General features: G+C 45.3%; 2 long non-coding RNA genes across 8 annotated transcripts in view; one reads left to right on the forward strand and one right to left on the reverse strand.

Moving 5' to 3' along the window:
* LOC116660102 overlaps positions 1-18,281 on the forward strand; it is a 338,126-nt gene that overhangs the window by 179,570 nt on the left and 140,275 nt on the right. The window lies entirely within an intron of this gene.
* On the reverse strand, positions 15,391-18,140 carry LOC116660105. The gene is made up of 3 exons (XR_004315490.1): positions 17,946-18,140; positions 17,546-17,665; positions 15,391-16,168 (listed from the first exon to the last, which is right to left on the reverse strand). It is a non-coding gene; the product is annotated as an uncharacterized LOC116660105 (long non-coding RNA).

The following is an 18,281-nucleotide window of genomic DNA, read 5'->3' on the forward strand; positions in this document are numbered from 1 at the left end:
CTGAGATATTTTTAAGTTTTGCTTTTAATAATTGAGACTAATTTGGAACCATGGAACAATGTGGGTAATGGACAGACTGTCCTGGATTTGGAACTGGTCTGACTCAATCGCCACCTGTGTGATTTTTCTCCTAAGCTTTTTAAAAAAATTTTTCCTATCCAACTACTTTATTTTTTATTTTTATTTTGTTTATTTTTTGGGGGTAAAGTAATTAGGTTTATTTTTTTATTTAAATGGAGGTGCTGGGGATTGAACCCAGGACCTCATGCATGCTAAGCACGTGCTCCACCACTGAGCTATACCCTCCCCCAACTCCTAAACTCCTGATACCCAGTGTCCTTGAGTGTCTAATAATACATACCTCCCAAGCTCGTGTGGAGAATTCGGTGAGAAAATAAGAGTCCATGTAGGGTTGAAATTTACACACTGTGATTTAGATGTGCAAAGAAGTAACTGAATTATATTTTTAGTAACTGAATTATCATTGGTTCATGAGCTCTCAATCTACCTCAAGCAGATGAAAAATTCTGATTCTTTATTCTACTAGGCACTGTTATTATTCTTAGCCCGATTCAGTGATTATCATCTTCTGTAATGTTCAGTTCCTTTGCCAGTATGGGCGGAAGCTAGATAATCTTTCTCTTACTTCTTTCTATGTGGCATTTGAGCTCAGGGATAAGCTTACCGAGGTCCAGAGAAGAGGGTCCTATTCCATGTGCTGAGGTCCAGGCCTCTGCTGTGAATGATCTTTGCTTCCTGGGTGCAGTGGCTGGAATCCACTCATGTGTCCTTGGACCTTACTTTTGTCACTGGCTTCAAAGTCCCTGCCCTCTCCAGCCTCCTGGTCCCAACCCCAGGCTTCTGGTAGACCTCTCAACATTTCTGGGCCCAAGGGAATGTCTGGGTCTCTGTTGCACATCATAGGGTGGCGAGAGTACCCTGAAAGTCTCCTTCTCCTGGACCACTCCCTCTGCCCAGCCTGGATGCTTGCAGCACATGAAACACCAACTCTGAGGTCCCTGGGTTGTTGCAGTCTTTTAAGTGGCAGACAACATAGTCTGCTCTGCCTGGTTCAAGTAGAAAGCTGTTTATGAAATGATATTAAGTAGCCATTCAGAGAACTGAGCTTGGATGCAAATGGCCAGGAACAGGGAAGTCAGAAAATACTCAGCTACCTTACCAGAATGTTCTAGCAAAAAAATTGTCTCATGCATTGGCAACCACGTTGCTGGAAACCAGACACAGGAATGCCTTTACAGCTGCTGTAGAAGGCCTGGTGACCTCAGGTGCTGGGCTCACCACGCAGCCCAGCTTCCCAGCATCTGACACTGAAGTCACATTGGATTCTCCTTGCCCTGGCCTCTCGTCTCGTCATAGGAGAGTGCGCTTGCTTTGGCAGAACCCAAGCCATGTCTAAAGCCCTAAACTTCAGGGAGTTTAGAGAATATAGATTTTCTTTAATATTTTCAGCCTTGGCGGATCAAGGAGGACTCAAGAAAGAGGTTGGAATGAGAAATAAGTTAGACGATCCACAGTGTATGCAAAACTCAAGCCTTAACAACCACGTCCTACTGCAGAGCACAGGGAAATATACCAATGCCTTGTAACAGCCTATAATGGAAAAGAATATGAAAAGGAAAATATATATCTATATATATCTATATATATATATATCTAGATATATCTATATATATATATCTATATATATATAGATATATAGATATAGATAATGTATAGCTGAATTACTATGCTGCACACAGAGATTAACACAACATTGTTAATCAAATATACCTCAATAAGCAAACAAAGAAACAAAAAACCTCAAGGCTTAATGGAATTCCATTGGTGTTTCTAAGCCATCCAGTCCCTCCCTCCCCCAGCCCATCCTAAAGACTCTAACCCTGGGTCTTGGCCACCCCACTCATTTCTACTTCCTTTTAGAGCTTATGTTAATTTTTCCATGCAGGAAGAATGCCATCATTTCCTCTCTTCTCTCTGCACTATGCTTTACAATAAAACTTTATATCTTTCATGCATAAAGAAGAATTTCTCTGAGGAAGCATATCAAAGAAAATTATTCTACCGCTCAGCAAAGCAAGGATTTCAAGAGACAGACCTCTCACTACGGGCTTAAGAAAACACACAACTACTTAGAAACCGAAGCTGGTCTGTGACATCTGGAGTAGAGAAGGCCGTTTAGTGGGGAGAGAGGGGTGGCAGACACAGGCAGGATGGCACTAAAGCTTTTCTTCTTCCGAGGATCAACAGGAAGTCCACGCTTAGCTTCCAGGCTTCTCTGAATGCAGGGAGGTCCATGTGACTGGGCTCTGGCCGGGAGAATGTGCAGGGCAATGTCCACCATCCCTGGGCCTCCTTTTTCCCCTCAGTTGTTGACTGGCTTAATGCAGGGGTCCCAGTGGAGGGTATGGGGGAGGCCCTACAAAATGGCAGAGCCATAAAATGGAAGGTGCTGGATCTCCAAATAACCACGTAGAAGACTTCCCTCTGAACTCCTAAATGAACTGTAATGTGAATAAAAAATATATTAGGTATTTGTGAAGCCGCTGAGATTTTTCAGTTGCCATGACGTCAGCAACTGTAATTCCTCTGAGTACCCGGGAAGTAGTGCCCCACGGTCTAGCACATCTTGGTCAACCACATGGTCAACTGCATGGTCTACCCTAGTCACAGAGTTCACGGTGAAAAGCAAGTACTCGGAAAACCTTTATTCCTCTATACAAGACTTCAATCCATGACAAGAACTGGATGCTAACGGGGTACAGCTCAGGTACCTAATCAAACATCCATCTGAAACTAGGGAGCTCAGATAAGATCAAGGAGACAGAATGAACCGTCCATGCCTTCCTCAAGCACGTTATCCCACTCAGCTGTGTGCTGACACTGTGACTACCTCTTATGACCTTTGGGGCTCAGAGAACTTCAGCCAATTGTCCAAGGTTAAACAGCTGGCAGAGATGAAACTTGAATTCAAATCCGGGCATTTTCATTCCAAAGCCTAAGTGTTTGGTCACCATGTTTTTTATCACCAAGGATTCCAGCCTGCATTGACTTCCCACGATATTTTAATCCCTGGAGGCCAGATACAGGTCCTTTCTCTAAGGGTTTCCCAAATGACTAGTCCTGTGCTTGGTCCTCAAACCATGTTGAATTTGCATGAACTCTCTCAGATTTGACTCCAAGAAAACCTAGATAGAAATGCCTTTCTCCCACAAACAGGCAAATCACAAGAGGGCAAACAAACAGATGAAATCAATATTAGGCTGTCTCAGGAGGAAGAGACAGCCATGCTTGCCCCCAGATGTACGTAGACTCCTAGGGGACCAACATGGCATCGTGCCTCAGAGCCCTGAGGGCTGAACATCATCTGTGAAATGGTCTCCTGGAGAAAGACGTGGAGGGCTGGTTCATGTCCACTGGAGCCTGCTAAAGCCATGGTTCTGTATTTCAGGTGTCTGGTTCTGTATTTTCTTACTGAAGCCAAGTTTCCACAGTCATTCCTTTTTTGGTATTAAAAAAATTATTATTATTACTGGTTTTGAAATAAAGATATTTCAGTGTAGAAAAGAGTAAGAAAAACACTTCTAGTTTCTTCACACAGAAATAATGATGATTAGCATTTTGACATATTTCCTTGTAGCTTTTCCCACGTATGTGTATATAATGCTGTTTTTCTTATACTGAATATACAACTTTCGCCTTTTTTATATAATATCCCTTGTATTTTCCCATGTCATTAAATATTCTTGGAAAACATTGTAATGGAATAATAACCCATCTCTAGCATGTAACATAATTTCTTTAAACAGTTCCTTCTTTGGGGAATTTAAGTAGCTAAATGAATGTAGTTAATGCTAGGTTCAAATAAATAACGCTGTGGTGAATATCTTTGCATATATGCCATGGTGCTCTTATCCGATTTCCTTAAGAGCCTTTCTTGAATGTTTACACAAGGAATAAATTAAAACTATTGATGAGGTCTTTAACACATATTATCAAATACTTTTTAAAAAAATGTACAAACATGTGCTTCCACCAGCAGAATATTATCTATCTATCTATCTATCTATATCTCCATTTACTAATCATTCTTTAGCTGGAAGTTGTAGGATTTCTGAATCTAGGTTTCCATGGGTTTTTGAGAGGTCTGGGGAGAGCCTAAAATGTTATGCCAAATTTTGTGTGAATGCACATTTTTCTGAGGAGAAGATTTTTGATGACAGAAATTTTAAGAATTGAATTATTCTCGTGCATCTGTTTGTTCATGTCTTGGATGATAAATGAGGTTGAACATTTCCTCACATCCATGTAAGCCATTTGTCTTTCTCCTTCTGAAACGTGTCTCCTCCTACTCTGTTCATATTTCATGAGACCATTTGTCTTTGTCTTTTTGATTTCAAAGAGAATTTTACATATGAAGGATGGTAATCCTTTGTCTGCCATATTGATATGCTAATTATTTTCCTAGCTTGTTGGCTTTACATAAAGAGGGATTTAAAATTATGAAGGAGTCAGAGCTTTTGAATACTTCCTTTGTTACCTCATCCATCATTTCTATGTTTAGAAGGGCCTTTCCCAGTTAGAGATCAGTACAATATATGTCTGTAATTTCTTGTAGTGTTTTATGGTTTGCCAAGTATTTAGTCCATCTCGAATTCAATACGTTATTCCTTCACTTATTCATTTCCTCTTTTAACAAATATTTACTGTGTCCTAATTATGTGTCAGGCACTTAATGTGAAGTGGGTATTTAATTTAATATTTTCCTTGACTGATTTGCTTATTTTTCTCTATTACCATTTGTTGTATTCTCTATGGGTTCCATTATTATTTTTTGTTAAATTACATTAAGTATATTAAATATTAAAAGCTTACTACTAGTATTTTGTATTATTAATGTGTCCACTTATATATTATACCTTTTTATCAAGTATTAAATAAATGAGTTCATTGTTACACTAAATAGATGTATGTATTACTTTTAATAGTAGATAAATTTAATAATTCTTAGTATATATGGTATTTTTGGTGCCATCTCTTTTATTTCATTAATCTCTCTTTGATTCTTCCACTAATTCCACATTCCTTGGTGACTGTAGCTTTAAGATTTAATATTTGATAGTGCTTGCTTCTTCTATAAAATTCTTAGCTATTTTAAAGTATTTTTTGGATGAATGCTAGAATCATATTTTTCAAGAAGATTGGTATGATGTTTAGCAATTTCACTATGAAAATCCTTTTTGTCCTTTTTTATGTCCTATTCTCTTTATCCATCAAAAGATGATATACATGTGTGCATAACTTAACAGCTCGCATCAGCACTGGATTTCCCATCATTTCTGCTGGTATTTCTAACAGATTTTCATTGTTGTTGCTTTGAGTTGCATAGTTGGATGCCTTTTTCATTTGAGAGACACAATTTCCTGACTGTCTATCAATTCATGCCTTGTAACTTGGGTCTTTTGATCTCAGATTTCTGTCCCAGGTTATACTCAGCTACTGGGCTAGTTTTTCCTGAAATCTGGAAACACTGGGATCCCAAGTAACTGGGCTGCCGACCAGGCAACTTCTCATCCCACTCTCACGTTCTGTGTCTCCTTAAAACAGACTCTAACTGAAGGCAGTGCTCTGTGGCGAGAATCTTCTTTGTGACCTCAAAGAAGTCATTGAGTGATGCACAGTTAAGTTGATTTTGTCACTCACATCAATTTGAGAGTCTTTCTCCTCAACCCAGGTAACTTCTCTTTTTGGTTTTGTAATCATAGATTTCCTCATTGTATTACCCAGCATGACGCTCTTGAGGTTTGCACTGCTTTTCTTCTCATATGATAGTTTTTCCTTACTCTGTTATCTAGTTTTGTATTTTTTGGTTTGTGTTGCTTTGCTAATTCCTTTGTTCTTTTTTTTTTTTTTTTTTGGCTAGCATACACTGTGTTTTATTTATTGATTTTCTTAGTAATTTGGATGCTTTTCTCAGTGGAAGGCTGAGATAACCACTAGGCTTGCTACGGATCTTGATTCCAGCAATAACATATGGGAGGTGTGTTGGAGAGAAGCCAGATCATGGTGTTTACCTCTAGCCTCTCACAAATTTCCTGAAACGCTTAAGAGTATCTCAAATTCAAGGAAGGAATTCAATAACAAGGTGTCTTAGGTGTGATCTGTTTCACAAGGGGTAGAATTCTCATCTGCATAGCTCTTGCATTTAATGGGTGGGGGAGTACCCCAGCAGAAAGCAGGAGAGAAGCAGGGGAGGGTCATTCTTAACATCTGCAGAGAACACAGGAGAAGCACCTGTCTTCTGGGGGGTGGGGCAAACTTGCACAGTGAGAAGCAGAACTGTCCTTAAGGGAGCCAAGTAGTCCAACTGAGTGGGGAGCAGAGCTTGTTCCTGTAATCTGATTGTTAAGAATTTGTGGACTCTTCATAGGGCAACCCTTAAAATAGATTACCATAGATAGAAGCTTCCACTCTTTACTGCTTGCAAAGTTCTCTGGGCAAATAATTCTGCAAAACTTCCTGCTTATTCTGTATGTAGTCCTTTGTGAATTCTGTCGTTATGCAAGCATTTCATGTGTGGATTACTTTTTCAGATTCTACACACTGATTACTATTTTGTTAACACAATCTTTGATATTGGCTGTTTCCAGTTTAATCAAATATACACTTAAAGTTGTGTAATTATCAAAGTTAAAAATGTCTTCTGACTCCCAGTATAATAGAAACGTAGTGCTTTAGTTCTCTGGCCCCCTTCCACTTTCCCATGGTTGTCAGTTTATCATTAGTCATATAAATCTATGTCAGTAATAGTTTTTGCATATTCAATTAACATTTGAAAAAAAATTCACAACAGCTGTGTTTATATTATGGAATGGTTTTGAGTTACCTCTAATTCCCTCAGCTTATGTTTTTTCTCTTCTCTAGTGCTTTATTTTGAGTCATCTTCAGTTAGCTTAGTTTTCAAGTAGTTTTCCCAAATGGTGGAAGTATTATGTCCTATGAGTGAGGCATATCTTTTGCCTTCTTATAACAGCAGAACTGAATAGAGAATTCTTGATCTACAATCTTCTTTCTCACAATGGTGTGGCTGTTGCTCTTGTATCTTTTGTGTTTTGTGTTTTCTGCCTCATGGTTGCAAAATGGCTGCTGTGGTGCCAAGCATCCCAACTATATACAAAAGTACTTAGTATGAATCAGGCAATAGGTTTTTTTTCCCCCTCACAGGTTCTATTTATTGAGCAGGTTCTGTCTTTCTTAGAGCAGACATCCCCTTCTATTACACTGGGCAGAACTGGCGCATTAGTCCACCTCTGCCTGCAAGGGGAGTTAGAAGGTAAAGAAGCAGATTGTTGAGAATGGCTTCTGCATAGCCAAACAATAATATCTTCCACACCCAGGGAAGGGTTGAGACAGAAGAAGCCTTGGCCTTCCTTTAAGGAGGCTTCTTTTGTTTCCCAGGGCTACAAAGACCTTTACAAGAGGAGCAACAAACTCCAGCTGCCTCGGATGAAAATCTATTCAAGCTTAAAATGCAAGAGCATTAGCTGCTCAGAGCCGTCACCAAGGAGAGATAAAATACGTCTGCTCTCTCAAGACCTGGGAGATGCTTGCCGTGTGATTATTTTTTTGGCTGGGAAAGCTGCTTAGCCAACAGAAAAAGGAATGTACCTGAACATTTATGAGTCAGCTTTGCAAACACAGCGACCCATCTTCCTTTTCGCCCCTCCCCTTCTCTCCTTCCCTGGAAAGGAACACTTAGCAAAACTAAATAAATTATCAGCTGGACCATTAAGAAATGCTCTCTGCGGATAATGCAGACGAGGCCTGAAGCCCTAAAGGCCAGCTCCAGAGCTCAGGTTGTCCACAGGGAGCAGGTGAGGAGGGGACAGGCTCCAGACAGAGGAGCTGCGATGCCATTATCCCCTTGCTGCTCTGGGGACTGCAACGGAAGAGCCCCGGGGCTGCTTTGCATGAACTGGTTGGAGAGGGTGGGAAAACCCTTATCATTTGAGGCTGCTCAGGACCGTGTGCTTCTGGAGCTAGAACAAAGCCCTGCGGTGCAGCGAGCTGAGCTGGGTGCAGAGCCAGAGGTCCTGACTGCCAGGCCCTGCTTGACCACCTCCTGGCTGGCTGATGTCCCATGGGTCAGTTAAGCGCTCTGAACTTTGCCTAATGTGAGAACTAGGGCTACTAATAGTAACACTGAGCCCTGCTGTAGCCTGAACTGTGTCCACCTCCCCAAGTTCACACGCTGAAGCTCTGACCCCCTCAGTGTGGCTGTATTTGGAGACACGGCTTTCAGGAGATATTTCCAAACTCTCCAGTGGCTACTCCCCCAAAGAACTGGGCCACGTGCTGACCTCTCAGGTTGCTCCTGGCCTTGGCCGGCCCAAGGAGACTGGGGTGTGAAGGGATGGCTCCCTGTGGGACTCCCCCGCCGCCAAGCTTCCTACAGGAGGTCTGGTGACCCCACTCTGATCAGTGGGAACCCGAGGTCCCCGGAAGCAGTGCTTCCAAGTCAACACGAGGTTAAGCAAGGTCGTCTGGCCAACAGCGTTGGGCTGGAGGGAGGCATCCTCAGCCTGGAGCCTGCGTGGGGCGAGGGGAGGGGCTTTGGACGGGGTGGGTGGGTCTAGCTATCCCTGCGTAGCTTACACCCGGGCCTCCTTATTGCTTTGGACGTGGTATTTATTTTAACATCCGCATTTTCATTTGTCTGTGACTGTCAAGAAAACACACACCCACCCACCCAAATCTCCTTATTAGGGAAAACGCTAGGTAGATTATGGTTTCCTTCTGGGGGGAAAAATGCCCACAAAACCCTCAGTCTGGTTTCATAGGCTGTGCTAATTATTTTTGAGGGCAAGCATAAAAAAACCCAGGTGATTTGCCCTCAGCATTTTCTCCCGCTCTTCTCACAGCTCGAGATCCTTACCCATGTGGCAAGCAATTACCATGCGTCCTGCAGTTTCCACCAGACATTCTTTGTGGGAACCCGGCTAAGAGCACCCAGAGGTTAATGCGCTTTTGCGCTACAAAATATGGGCATTATCTTGTGTATCGTAGGATAGGCCTGTGACACGTGAAATTCAGACGATTTACATGATCAGCACAACAGAAGCGGCTCCTGTTGGGAGCTTTTTCCCGCTAATGATTTCCTCATCAGAACCTGGCTCTGCCCAGTGCCGTGCTGGGCCCAGGCTCCCGGGTGGCGGGGCAGGGCAGGGCGCTCTTGTCCTGCTTCTCAGGGAGGGCTGAGCCTTGGGATGCGCACGTCACCAACCCGGGCAGACGCTCAGAGAGGTGCCTCCCCTGGGAAGAGTAGGTTCTGTTTCTCATAATTATTGGAAAATTCATTTCAACTAATATTCCAGTGTTCTGTGTGTCAATCATATAAGAGGTGACAGTGTGGACCACCAGAACAGAAACAAATATTTGGCAGGATTTTCTAGAAAGGGAGACGTAAGCCTCTGTACTGAATGGGGTTGTTAGCTACTTCATCTGCTCACTGCTGGGTTCTCAGCTCAGGTGTGACCTCCTCCCAGGGCGGTCCCTGGCTGCCCTCTCCTTCTTGTCCTGCCTCCGCCTCTGGTAGGTGACATGACAGGTTCACATTTGGCAGTTGTCTGACTTCTAATGCGTCTCATGGTTGGATTTGGCAATATCATTCAGACTTCTCTTCTCCACATCCTCCCTCCTCCAAACTTTCTAGGAATGTCTCCGAATTATTCATCAGCCACACGCATTTCTGGCCGCCCGGAGGTAGGATGGCTTCTTTCAGCCTCTGCCCTTCCCGAAAGGAAGCCGCCTCTCTCTGTCCTGGCAGCATTTCTCCCTCCTTGATGTCACCAGCCCCCGATCATAATTTTGTGGCTGGAAGGGGTCACTGAGAGAAGCCACTCGGGCCGGCTGGAGAGCGGCCTTCACATTCCCATTCCCCCCTCCTCCTCCTCGAGCAAAACCAAACCTGCTGTGACATCAAAGAGGGAGCTGGGGAACATCAGTCTGAGAGGTTTCCGTTTTTGATCCACAAGCTCTCCAAACTTCCTCCACTTTCCGCGGTCTGACAATCCCCTGCAAAACATAGCTCTGACCCTGCAGGGGCCTTGGGAAGACGGCTGAACCAGAATGCCGTCAAAGCAGAGGTTTTAACTTCACAGAGTAACAGCTGGTGAGACCTGGATGGAAAAGATCCTGGGAGTCCGGGAAAGAACGCGACCACGGACACGCGCGCACGCCCCGGAACTCCGGACCACGACCATCTTCCTCTAATTAGATGGGTAGCAACCTCAAAGCATCTTTTTTTTTTTTTTTTTTTTTTTTAAGGGAGGAAAGTTAAAGCCTGTAATGACGAAGGCTGAGAGGCAGAGGAGACTCGGGGCTGCCCTGAGTTGCTCCTGGCCAGGAAGCTTCTCCCTTTCACCCCAGTGGCTCCTCCCTCCTTCTCCCCCACGACCCCCGAAGAAGTCATGGACCAGAGATGGTTGTCGCAGAGCATTAAGAAATAATTTTAAAAAAATCTTCCAAAGGCTGGCAGCACAAAAATCCCTGGCTCTGTCGTTTCTCTGTTTCTGCAAACAGCAAAAGATCCATAATTCTCACACTTAATGTAATTCCAAGGCATCTAAAGTGATTTACAGTTGGTTTACTCAATACTTTCAGCTTTATTTAATGTAACAGTTATGGCACATAAAAAGTTTATTGAAAATCCTTTGGGAGTGCGATTGAGTAAGAAAGAGTCGTTGCTAATACCATTACAGGAACAGGAGGAAAGGATTTCAGCCTGTTTTCTCTCTGACCTTTATGGGCCCACGAACAAGGGTGAGGGGGGAAGGCCATCTCTCCCGCCCTGCCCTCTGCCATCACGCAGACTTGCACCCGGCTCACTGCAGGCCTGCCATCTTGGTTGTGTCTGGAAGGTTCTTTTTCAGGCTTGGACGGCCTGGCGAGGGGACTTGGATGAGAGCCCTCGGTTTAGATTACTCTGGAGTCTCTATTCTATGCAGAATCCAGGTTCAGAAGGGCCCGCTAAAGGGAAAAAGACAACGTTATCATCTTTTCCCCTCTGATGCTGCCCTGGTCGCTCTGTTTTTAATCAGCTCTGCTCTCTGGTTGGCCCACCCATTCTGGGATTTGATTCGGCCTCCTGGAGTCCCCTACCCTGAGCTGTGGAGGGGAGGTGGGGGGGACATGGCAAACACTCTCCAGACCTTTTAGAAACAGATCTGGTCACTGCTGTAGAGGGGAAGGCACTGCCATTCCAATATGGTCCCCTCGCTGTCTGCCTCAGAAAGGAAATCATCTATTAAAAGAGCATCTTAAAATAGTTGATGTGTGCCCATGTGACTGCCCATTGGTTGAAAAAGAAAATTAAAATCTTGGAGACAGCTTGGAAGGCAAACCCCAGAGCCTGACTCCACGATGCGTGGGAATTCAGTGAAAGTGGATTCTTGTCTCTCGATGAATAATATCGTTTCCAGTGTCTGCTCCTCCCCCAGGACTGCTCATATTTGGGAATTCTATGAACCATCATGGCAGTAGAGTGGACCTGGGTGTTGGCGAATATTCGCATTTAGTCTTTCCTTCATCTCTCTACTACCTGTTGCACCTAAGACATTCCCCTGTCCTCGTGTCTCTGCTGGAGAGGTGCAATGCCACTGTGACTTCAGTTCACTCTTGTGATCTCTGAACAACGACTCTATTCCAGACACCCAGTCCCCAGGACCTCACTTCCCGGCTGCCTTCACCCGCCTTGAATCCCATATCGATTGAAAACATTTTCTCAGTATGTTTCATCAGCCTGATGATTCAGTTCTGTTGTGGAAATCCCTTCCGCGTTCGTAATACAATCAAAGTAAATCACTTTCATTTGGGAAGCACAAGCCGGGGAGGAGCCTGGGCCTTTCCAACTTGGAGTGCCAGTCCCCGTTCCCACAGACACCCTTCTGGGCCCTGCTGGGAGCCTGGTAAGACACCCCACCTTCCCCAGATGGCCTCTTCCTGCCTCTGGCCTCCCCACCAGGAGGTAACTTTGTGAATATACAAGTGTAGAGTAAAGTTCTTGGTAAAGTTTGTATCTTTCCCCTCCATTGTCTTCATACCTGACTCTTCTTCAGGTATTTTAGTCACGGCTGTAAGAAAAAAAAAAATCATTTTCCTTGCTGGAGGAACTTACGGGCTTTGAGAACAGTTGGAGTGACAGGTTGTGAGCCATAGTTCTCAGCAGGTGTGGCCCCCTGTGGGCTTCATCAGAAAATGCTTTAAAACGGGCCTCTGCTAGTAGCTGGCTCCTGGAGGACACAGTGATTTGCAAAGCGCTTTGATGCAGGGACCTAACTGAATGTCTTGCAGGCAGCTTGTAGGGTACGTATCATCACATGTTACAGAAGGAGAAACTGATCCTTAGATGAATGAGTCAATCAGTACCACACAGTCAGTGGCTAGGTTGGGACTTGAAGCCAGAGCCAGTCACTCCAAACCTTGGGCCCTTTCCACCTGGAGGAACTTCATTCCCTGTGGTTTGCAAAGCGAGCCTTGTCTTCCAATTGACTTTGGGCAGCTCTTGGTGACAGTGAAGTGGCAAATGTCTATATTCGATCCCTTCTGCTCTCGTGGCTCACACTGTATTCCCTGGAGGATCTTTCCCTCAACAAATACTACTGTAGTTATTTAATCATGAGTGATGTTGCCAACGTAAAATCCCAAAGGTATTTTAATTTAATCAGAAACGTCTTAAAAGACCCGAAGCTTTCAAGACTGAAGCAAGTAAAGACCTAGTGGAAGACAGGATAGAATAAAAAAAACGAGGGGAGAGAAGGCTCTATTCAGTGCTAGCGACATTTTAGCATCTTGTTAATGCCAACTTTCTTGTAAGGATAGCTTGGTGTCACCAACTGATCTGACTCATTAGTCAATGTGGACCCACACGGGCCTTTCTGGTCAGGGTAGTTGGATCAATAGCCACTAGAGGGCAGCAGAGGGCTGAAACAGCTGGTTAGACTGGAAAGTATGTTCACTTCTTAGGAACGGGTGAAACTGGAGTCCAGAGGGACCCAGCAGGATTGCCACCCATGGCGAATACCGCGAAGCTTCCCCCAGGAAGAGCCCTTCTTCAGGACCCATGCATCCATGTCTCGGGGCTGGGAGCATTGGTGGGGACAGTTCACAGCTGTGTGGTCACAGAGCATGGCCCCGGGCAGCAGGGAATGGCCTCGCTCAGGGTGACGCCTTCTCTGCAGGGATGGCCAACGGTTGGCTCGTGCGGAGAGACAAAGGCCTGGCTCCCTGCCTCAGTGTGGGACAAGTCTCGAGGGCCATCCAAGATCCAAAGCTCCGTTCCAGATCAGTTTTCCCCTCCGTGTCTCCGGAGACCACCCCCTAATAAACACATTGTCCTCAGAGAGTTTCCAGCGAGCCCTGTCTGTAATTCTCATATCTACTATAGAGACGCCAACAGTTAACCCAGCAGAGGAAAGGAGTGGGTTAGCATCCAGCCTGGATCACGCACGAAACACAGGCAGGGGGTCCGAGGTCAGGGCTGGAGGCAGTTACACGAAGGGAGCGATCAAGCTAGGATTCCAGGAGTGACTGAGTTACAGCTAGAACCCAGTCCAGCATCTGACAGATGTGGGCCCACAAACACCAGAACCAAGAGGAGCAGAATGGACCAGGGATGGAAGTCAAATTCCTTCAATAATAATAATACCTAACCAGCCGTTGTTATATTTTGCTGGAGCAGATGCAGGCGTGGTGGGGTTGAGAGGCCTTCTGGGTGTCCTCCCTCCCACCCACAGCTCCCGGCACTGGGCAGCTCACAGCATCCTTGCCTCAAAGCCTCCCCGCTCCCACCCCAAGGCATTGTGTGTACTTGCATTGACCGTGGTTGCATTTATTCCCCCTGGGGCGACCCCCGGACCCCTAGGCGAGGATCGCAAGGCCCATTCAGACAGGCCCAGAGATACCAGTGCTTATGAAGATGTGGCCCAAGGAGCTTGGCAGAAAAATTGAGTTTCTTTGCTTTTAAGCTCCCTCTCCGATTTCCCTGAAATTCTTTTTCACCCTGGGGTCTGTAGGCCATTGCCGGTTTTCAAGTCCATAGTTGGATTATTCCACCTAAATAATAGAGGGGCCAGGCCTTTCCAGCTTCAGCCGAGCCCCCTCCATCTAGCCTCCCATTGTTAGAGGAACAGACTGGCTCAGGCTCGTGTGCAGCAGACTCAGCGTCGAGGAGCGGGTATCAGAGTCCGAGGCCTCCGCAGGGAGGTGACGGAAAGGCCTGCAGATTAATGTACTATTATTACATTACTCTTTCAGCTTCAAAGGTCTGCCAGGAGAGCTAAGCTCACTATCTATTCCGTGACATTTTAAGAACAAATAATACATTAATATATTTAATTTGAGAATAAACACATACATTACAGGCAAGGGATTTTGTCTGTGCTGATAAGACACCCAGTGACCTTTCCAGAGCAATCCCAGCACGCAGAGCCGAAAAGGGACGTAGCCCAAAAAACCCTTTTGTAGCTGTCGGTGGTAGTACGTGGGCTTTCCTGCGGGTCTGGCCCTCTTCAGAGATGGAAGCCTTCGCTCTAATTACCCCTTCTATGCTAATCTGTGGGAACACTAAAACTTGTTGCCTCAAATGAGTTAATCAATTAAGTGTCAAACCACAAAATGTTGGAGATTTCAGTTTGTATTTATTACCCTGGCAGACACTTCCTCCCTTGGTCCCTTGGCTCCTTTCTTCTCCCCTTGCAGGGGAGCTGGCTTTTAAAAATGACCAGTCACTCATTGTTTATTTCTGGCCAGTTAGCAAAACAGTTGAAGTTACATAAGCCTGGTGCCCAGGGCTGGAGCAGCCCTGAGATTGACGGCTTGGAGCGCTTTCAGGCAAAGTTGTGCATTTGCGCCGGGCCTCTCCTGGCCTTAACTTAGCACAGCCCGCATCGGCCAAGCCAGCATCGTCCGCTAAGCCAGCATCGTCCGCTCTGCTCGCTAAGCTCAGCCACTTTGGAGCCCATGTTAATTGATTGAAAGCCTTGTTTATTGTTATGTCACTCTCACGAGGTGAGCAAGGGACAGGCGGTGGTGTTTCCAGGAGGCCCTGCTCAGATCCTCTGTTTTCTCCAGGGCCCTCGGCTCCCCGCCAGCTGTGTCTAGACCTGCGGCAGCTGTGGGCTCCAGAGGGACCGGGAGATGGCTGAGCGGAATGCCCGGGGCCATGCCCGGTGCTCTGGGTCCGGCTGCCTGTGCCTCCCGGGGGTTCGACTGACGTCACCCAGAGAACATATCACTTCCACCCCAGCCTACTCTCACCATCTGTCTCGGCTGAACCATGTAAATGAGCTCACCCTCACATCTCAGGGAGGCACAACCAAAATAATGAGATTCATTCTACTTGGTGGATTTAAAAAAAAAAAACAAGGTAAGACACAGTCCCAGTATTTAAGGAAGGTATAGTCTCATTGAAGAAACAGAGATTTATGTATATAACTGTAGAAAAAAAAGTAACTCAGGACAATGCATACATGCTTAATTGTTACTGAGTCCAAGCTCATACTGCTCACTGCACGACAGGCCAGTAAATTGAGAGACGAGTTGTTGGGGCAAGGAATAGCAACTTTATCTGGAAAGCCAGCAGACCAAGAAGATGGTGGCTTGGTGTCCCAAAGAACCATCTTGCTTGAGTTAGCATTCAGGCTTCCTTATACTAAAAGGAGAGGGAGGAAAGTCAAACATTTCCTGGTTCTGGTCAGCCTCTGGAAGGGATGTGTTCATTTCTTCCTCTCTGCATTCATTCACAGGTAGGTCTGGTTAGGATGTTTCCTGTGAGCTAAACAAAGGTGTTTTAGCTTAATGCTCATCACATGGGAGGCAGGGTTCCCAGAGATGGGCCACTGTATATAATTTAAGCTTATAGGCAGCATCCTTTTAGTGACTGACAAGCAATTAAATACAGAGGTTAAAGAAGCAGATCTAATATGGAGTCAGATTTGCTCTTCCCTTTTACACAGTTCCTGAGCTGTGCACTATGTGTAGGCGGGGCTCATAGACGGGTCGTCGATGTGGTTAGAACCATGCTGTCTCTCCTGGAGATGGTATGTCCTTTTTAGACTGATAGGTGGGTAGGCTGTCCCTGTGGCTCCAAAGCCTGTGGATTAGAGATTGTCCACAGTGAGTTACATCCTTTTTAAACTTTGGGGAGTTAAAATGTCTTTTTTTGTGATACAGTGGTGCCAGTCAAAGATAACATTTCATTGCTCGAATTTTGCCAAACAAAATGTTGACCATACTCTGTTAGGTGCAGAAGATTTTGTTTCATATTTTTATGTTAAACTTTTACTTCTCCATGAAATCCCAAACTCTGAATCCTCAAATCTGTAGCCCCCAAATCTGTCTTCATCTAATATTACTACTTCCCTCTTAAAGCAGAGGAGATTATGGAGAGAAGTCAGCACATTTGCCAGGTGTCCACTGCAAACTCTCTTTGAGCCTGTGCCCCTGGGGTCCCCACAGAGCTGAGGACAGTCAGGACTTCATTTCTACTGATGCCACACTTTGGTCACTCTGCATCTTCCAGGCTACTGTCCTGCACTGAAAATTCCAGTGAAAACACTAAAGGGCTTATAGAAATTTTCCATCTGAAAAAGATCTTGGATCTTGAGTCCAACTCCTTAGTTTTAGAGCTGAGGGAAGGGTCTTCCCCAAGAGGAATGGTCACCCCTGTCTCCACTTTGGGTTCAGCCTCTGTCATCCAGTGCATTGCTCTCTCCAGCAGCCCTACAGAATCCGAGACACCAGACCCCTGGGACTGCTTCCCTTCCACTGGGACCCTGAGCTTCTTTGTCAATCACCCTGTGATCAGATGCACCACATGATTCTCAGAGAACCCCCTCGGAGTTCCCCCCATCCAAGTCAGATGACTCTTTGAACTCTCGGATTAGTATTGCGTATTACAAAAGCCTGGGTTTAGAGTCAAAGAGCTATGTGTGTAAATTTTCCAGCTCGGGCAAGTAGCCAAATCTCTACACAGCCATTGAACCATCCTTGAAATATGGACACAGAACGTACCTGGCAAGCTGTTCTCAGCATCCGCTTGGTAGTGTATGAAAAGTACCTGAAGCAGAGCAGGGGTGAACAGTAGAAATTCTTTCCCCCAACTTCCCTTAGCCTGGGCTGTTCTTAATTAGGCTGAGAGCGAGAAGTGGTGGAGGGAGGGCACGATTCACACTTTACAGGCCCTTGTGGTCACCTTGCAAGTTCCCCTCCAGGGTTAATCAGCCACTCTACCTGGGAAGCCCTGAGGTAGACCCATAATTTATATAGTAATGGAAAAACCAAAGCAAGATGGACAATACCGTTTCATCCCCACCCAATGTTAAGTTGCCTAATTCTCTTTATCTTAACTGTGGATGGGTTTTTTTTTTTTTTTTTTTGCATTTTTAAAAAAATTTTTTTAATTGAAGTCTATAGTTGATTTACAATGTTGTATTAGTTTCTGGTGTACAGCATAGTGATTAAGTTATACCTGTGTTTTAATTAAGCCTTGAAGAAGTCTTTTTAGGGCAGGATAAAAAGTCCCCTCTGACTTCCTAAGCAGCTCACTGGCCTCCATGCAGCTTTGAGGTTCAAGCATCGCTCCATTTCTCTGCAAGAGGGAATAGAGCAGGCAAGAGCCCTGTGAACTTGGTGCCTCCACAAGCCTGGAGAAGATCTAATCGGCCAGTGGAGACCCTTTGGCCAGCCTGGTCTTATACGTCTGCCCATTTAAAACTCTGTCCTTTCCCCAACCCTTTAGATTCTTTCCTTTAACTTTTCCCTTAAAACATCTAAAACAATGCAAAAAAAAAAAAAAAAATTCCTGGACCCCAGTGTGCCTCTTCCCCAGCGAGCCTTGGATGGGTGAGTCCCTCCGGCCATCTCCTTACCTGCCTGCCTGCTGGCCAGACACGTGGCTCAGGCAGGGCTTTTGTTTCCTCAGGTGATGATTTACGCGGGTGGACCCCGGGCAGGGAAGAGTTGAGTATCAATTTCGCTGGGTTACCGTGTTAAATGACCGAGGCACGGATGGTTATTGCTGCCTCGGGAGCAAATGAAAGCCCTTCGCTTCCTGACACCGCCGTCCCCCCTCTGCTGACGATCAGTTAAAAATGTAAATAAAAAGACTGCACTTTGGAGAGAGTCCGCTCAGGAGGGTGGGGGAGAAAAATTGCAAAAGCGAAGTTTATCGATCCCCTGGTCAAGATTGATGGCACAATAAGAGC

This window comes from Camelus ferus, chromosome 26, assembly GCF_009834535.1.
Source record: "Camelus ferus isolate YT-003-E chromosome 26, BCGSAC_Cfer_1.0, whole genome shotgun sequence".
Lineage (NCBI taxonomy): Eukaryota > Metazoa > Chordata > Mammalia > Artiodactyla > Camelidae > Camelus > Camelus ferus.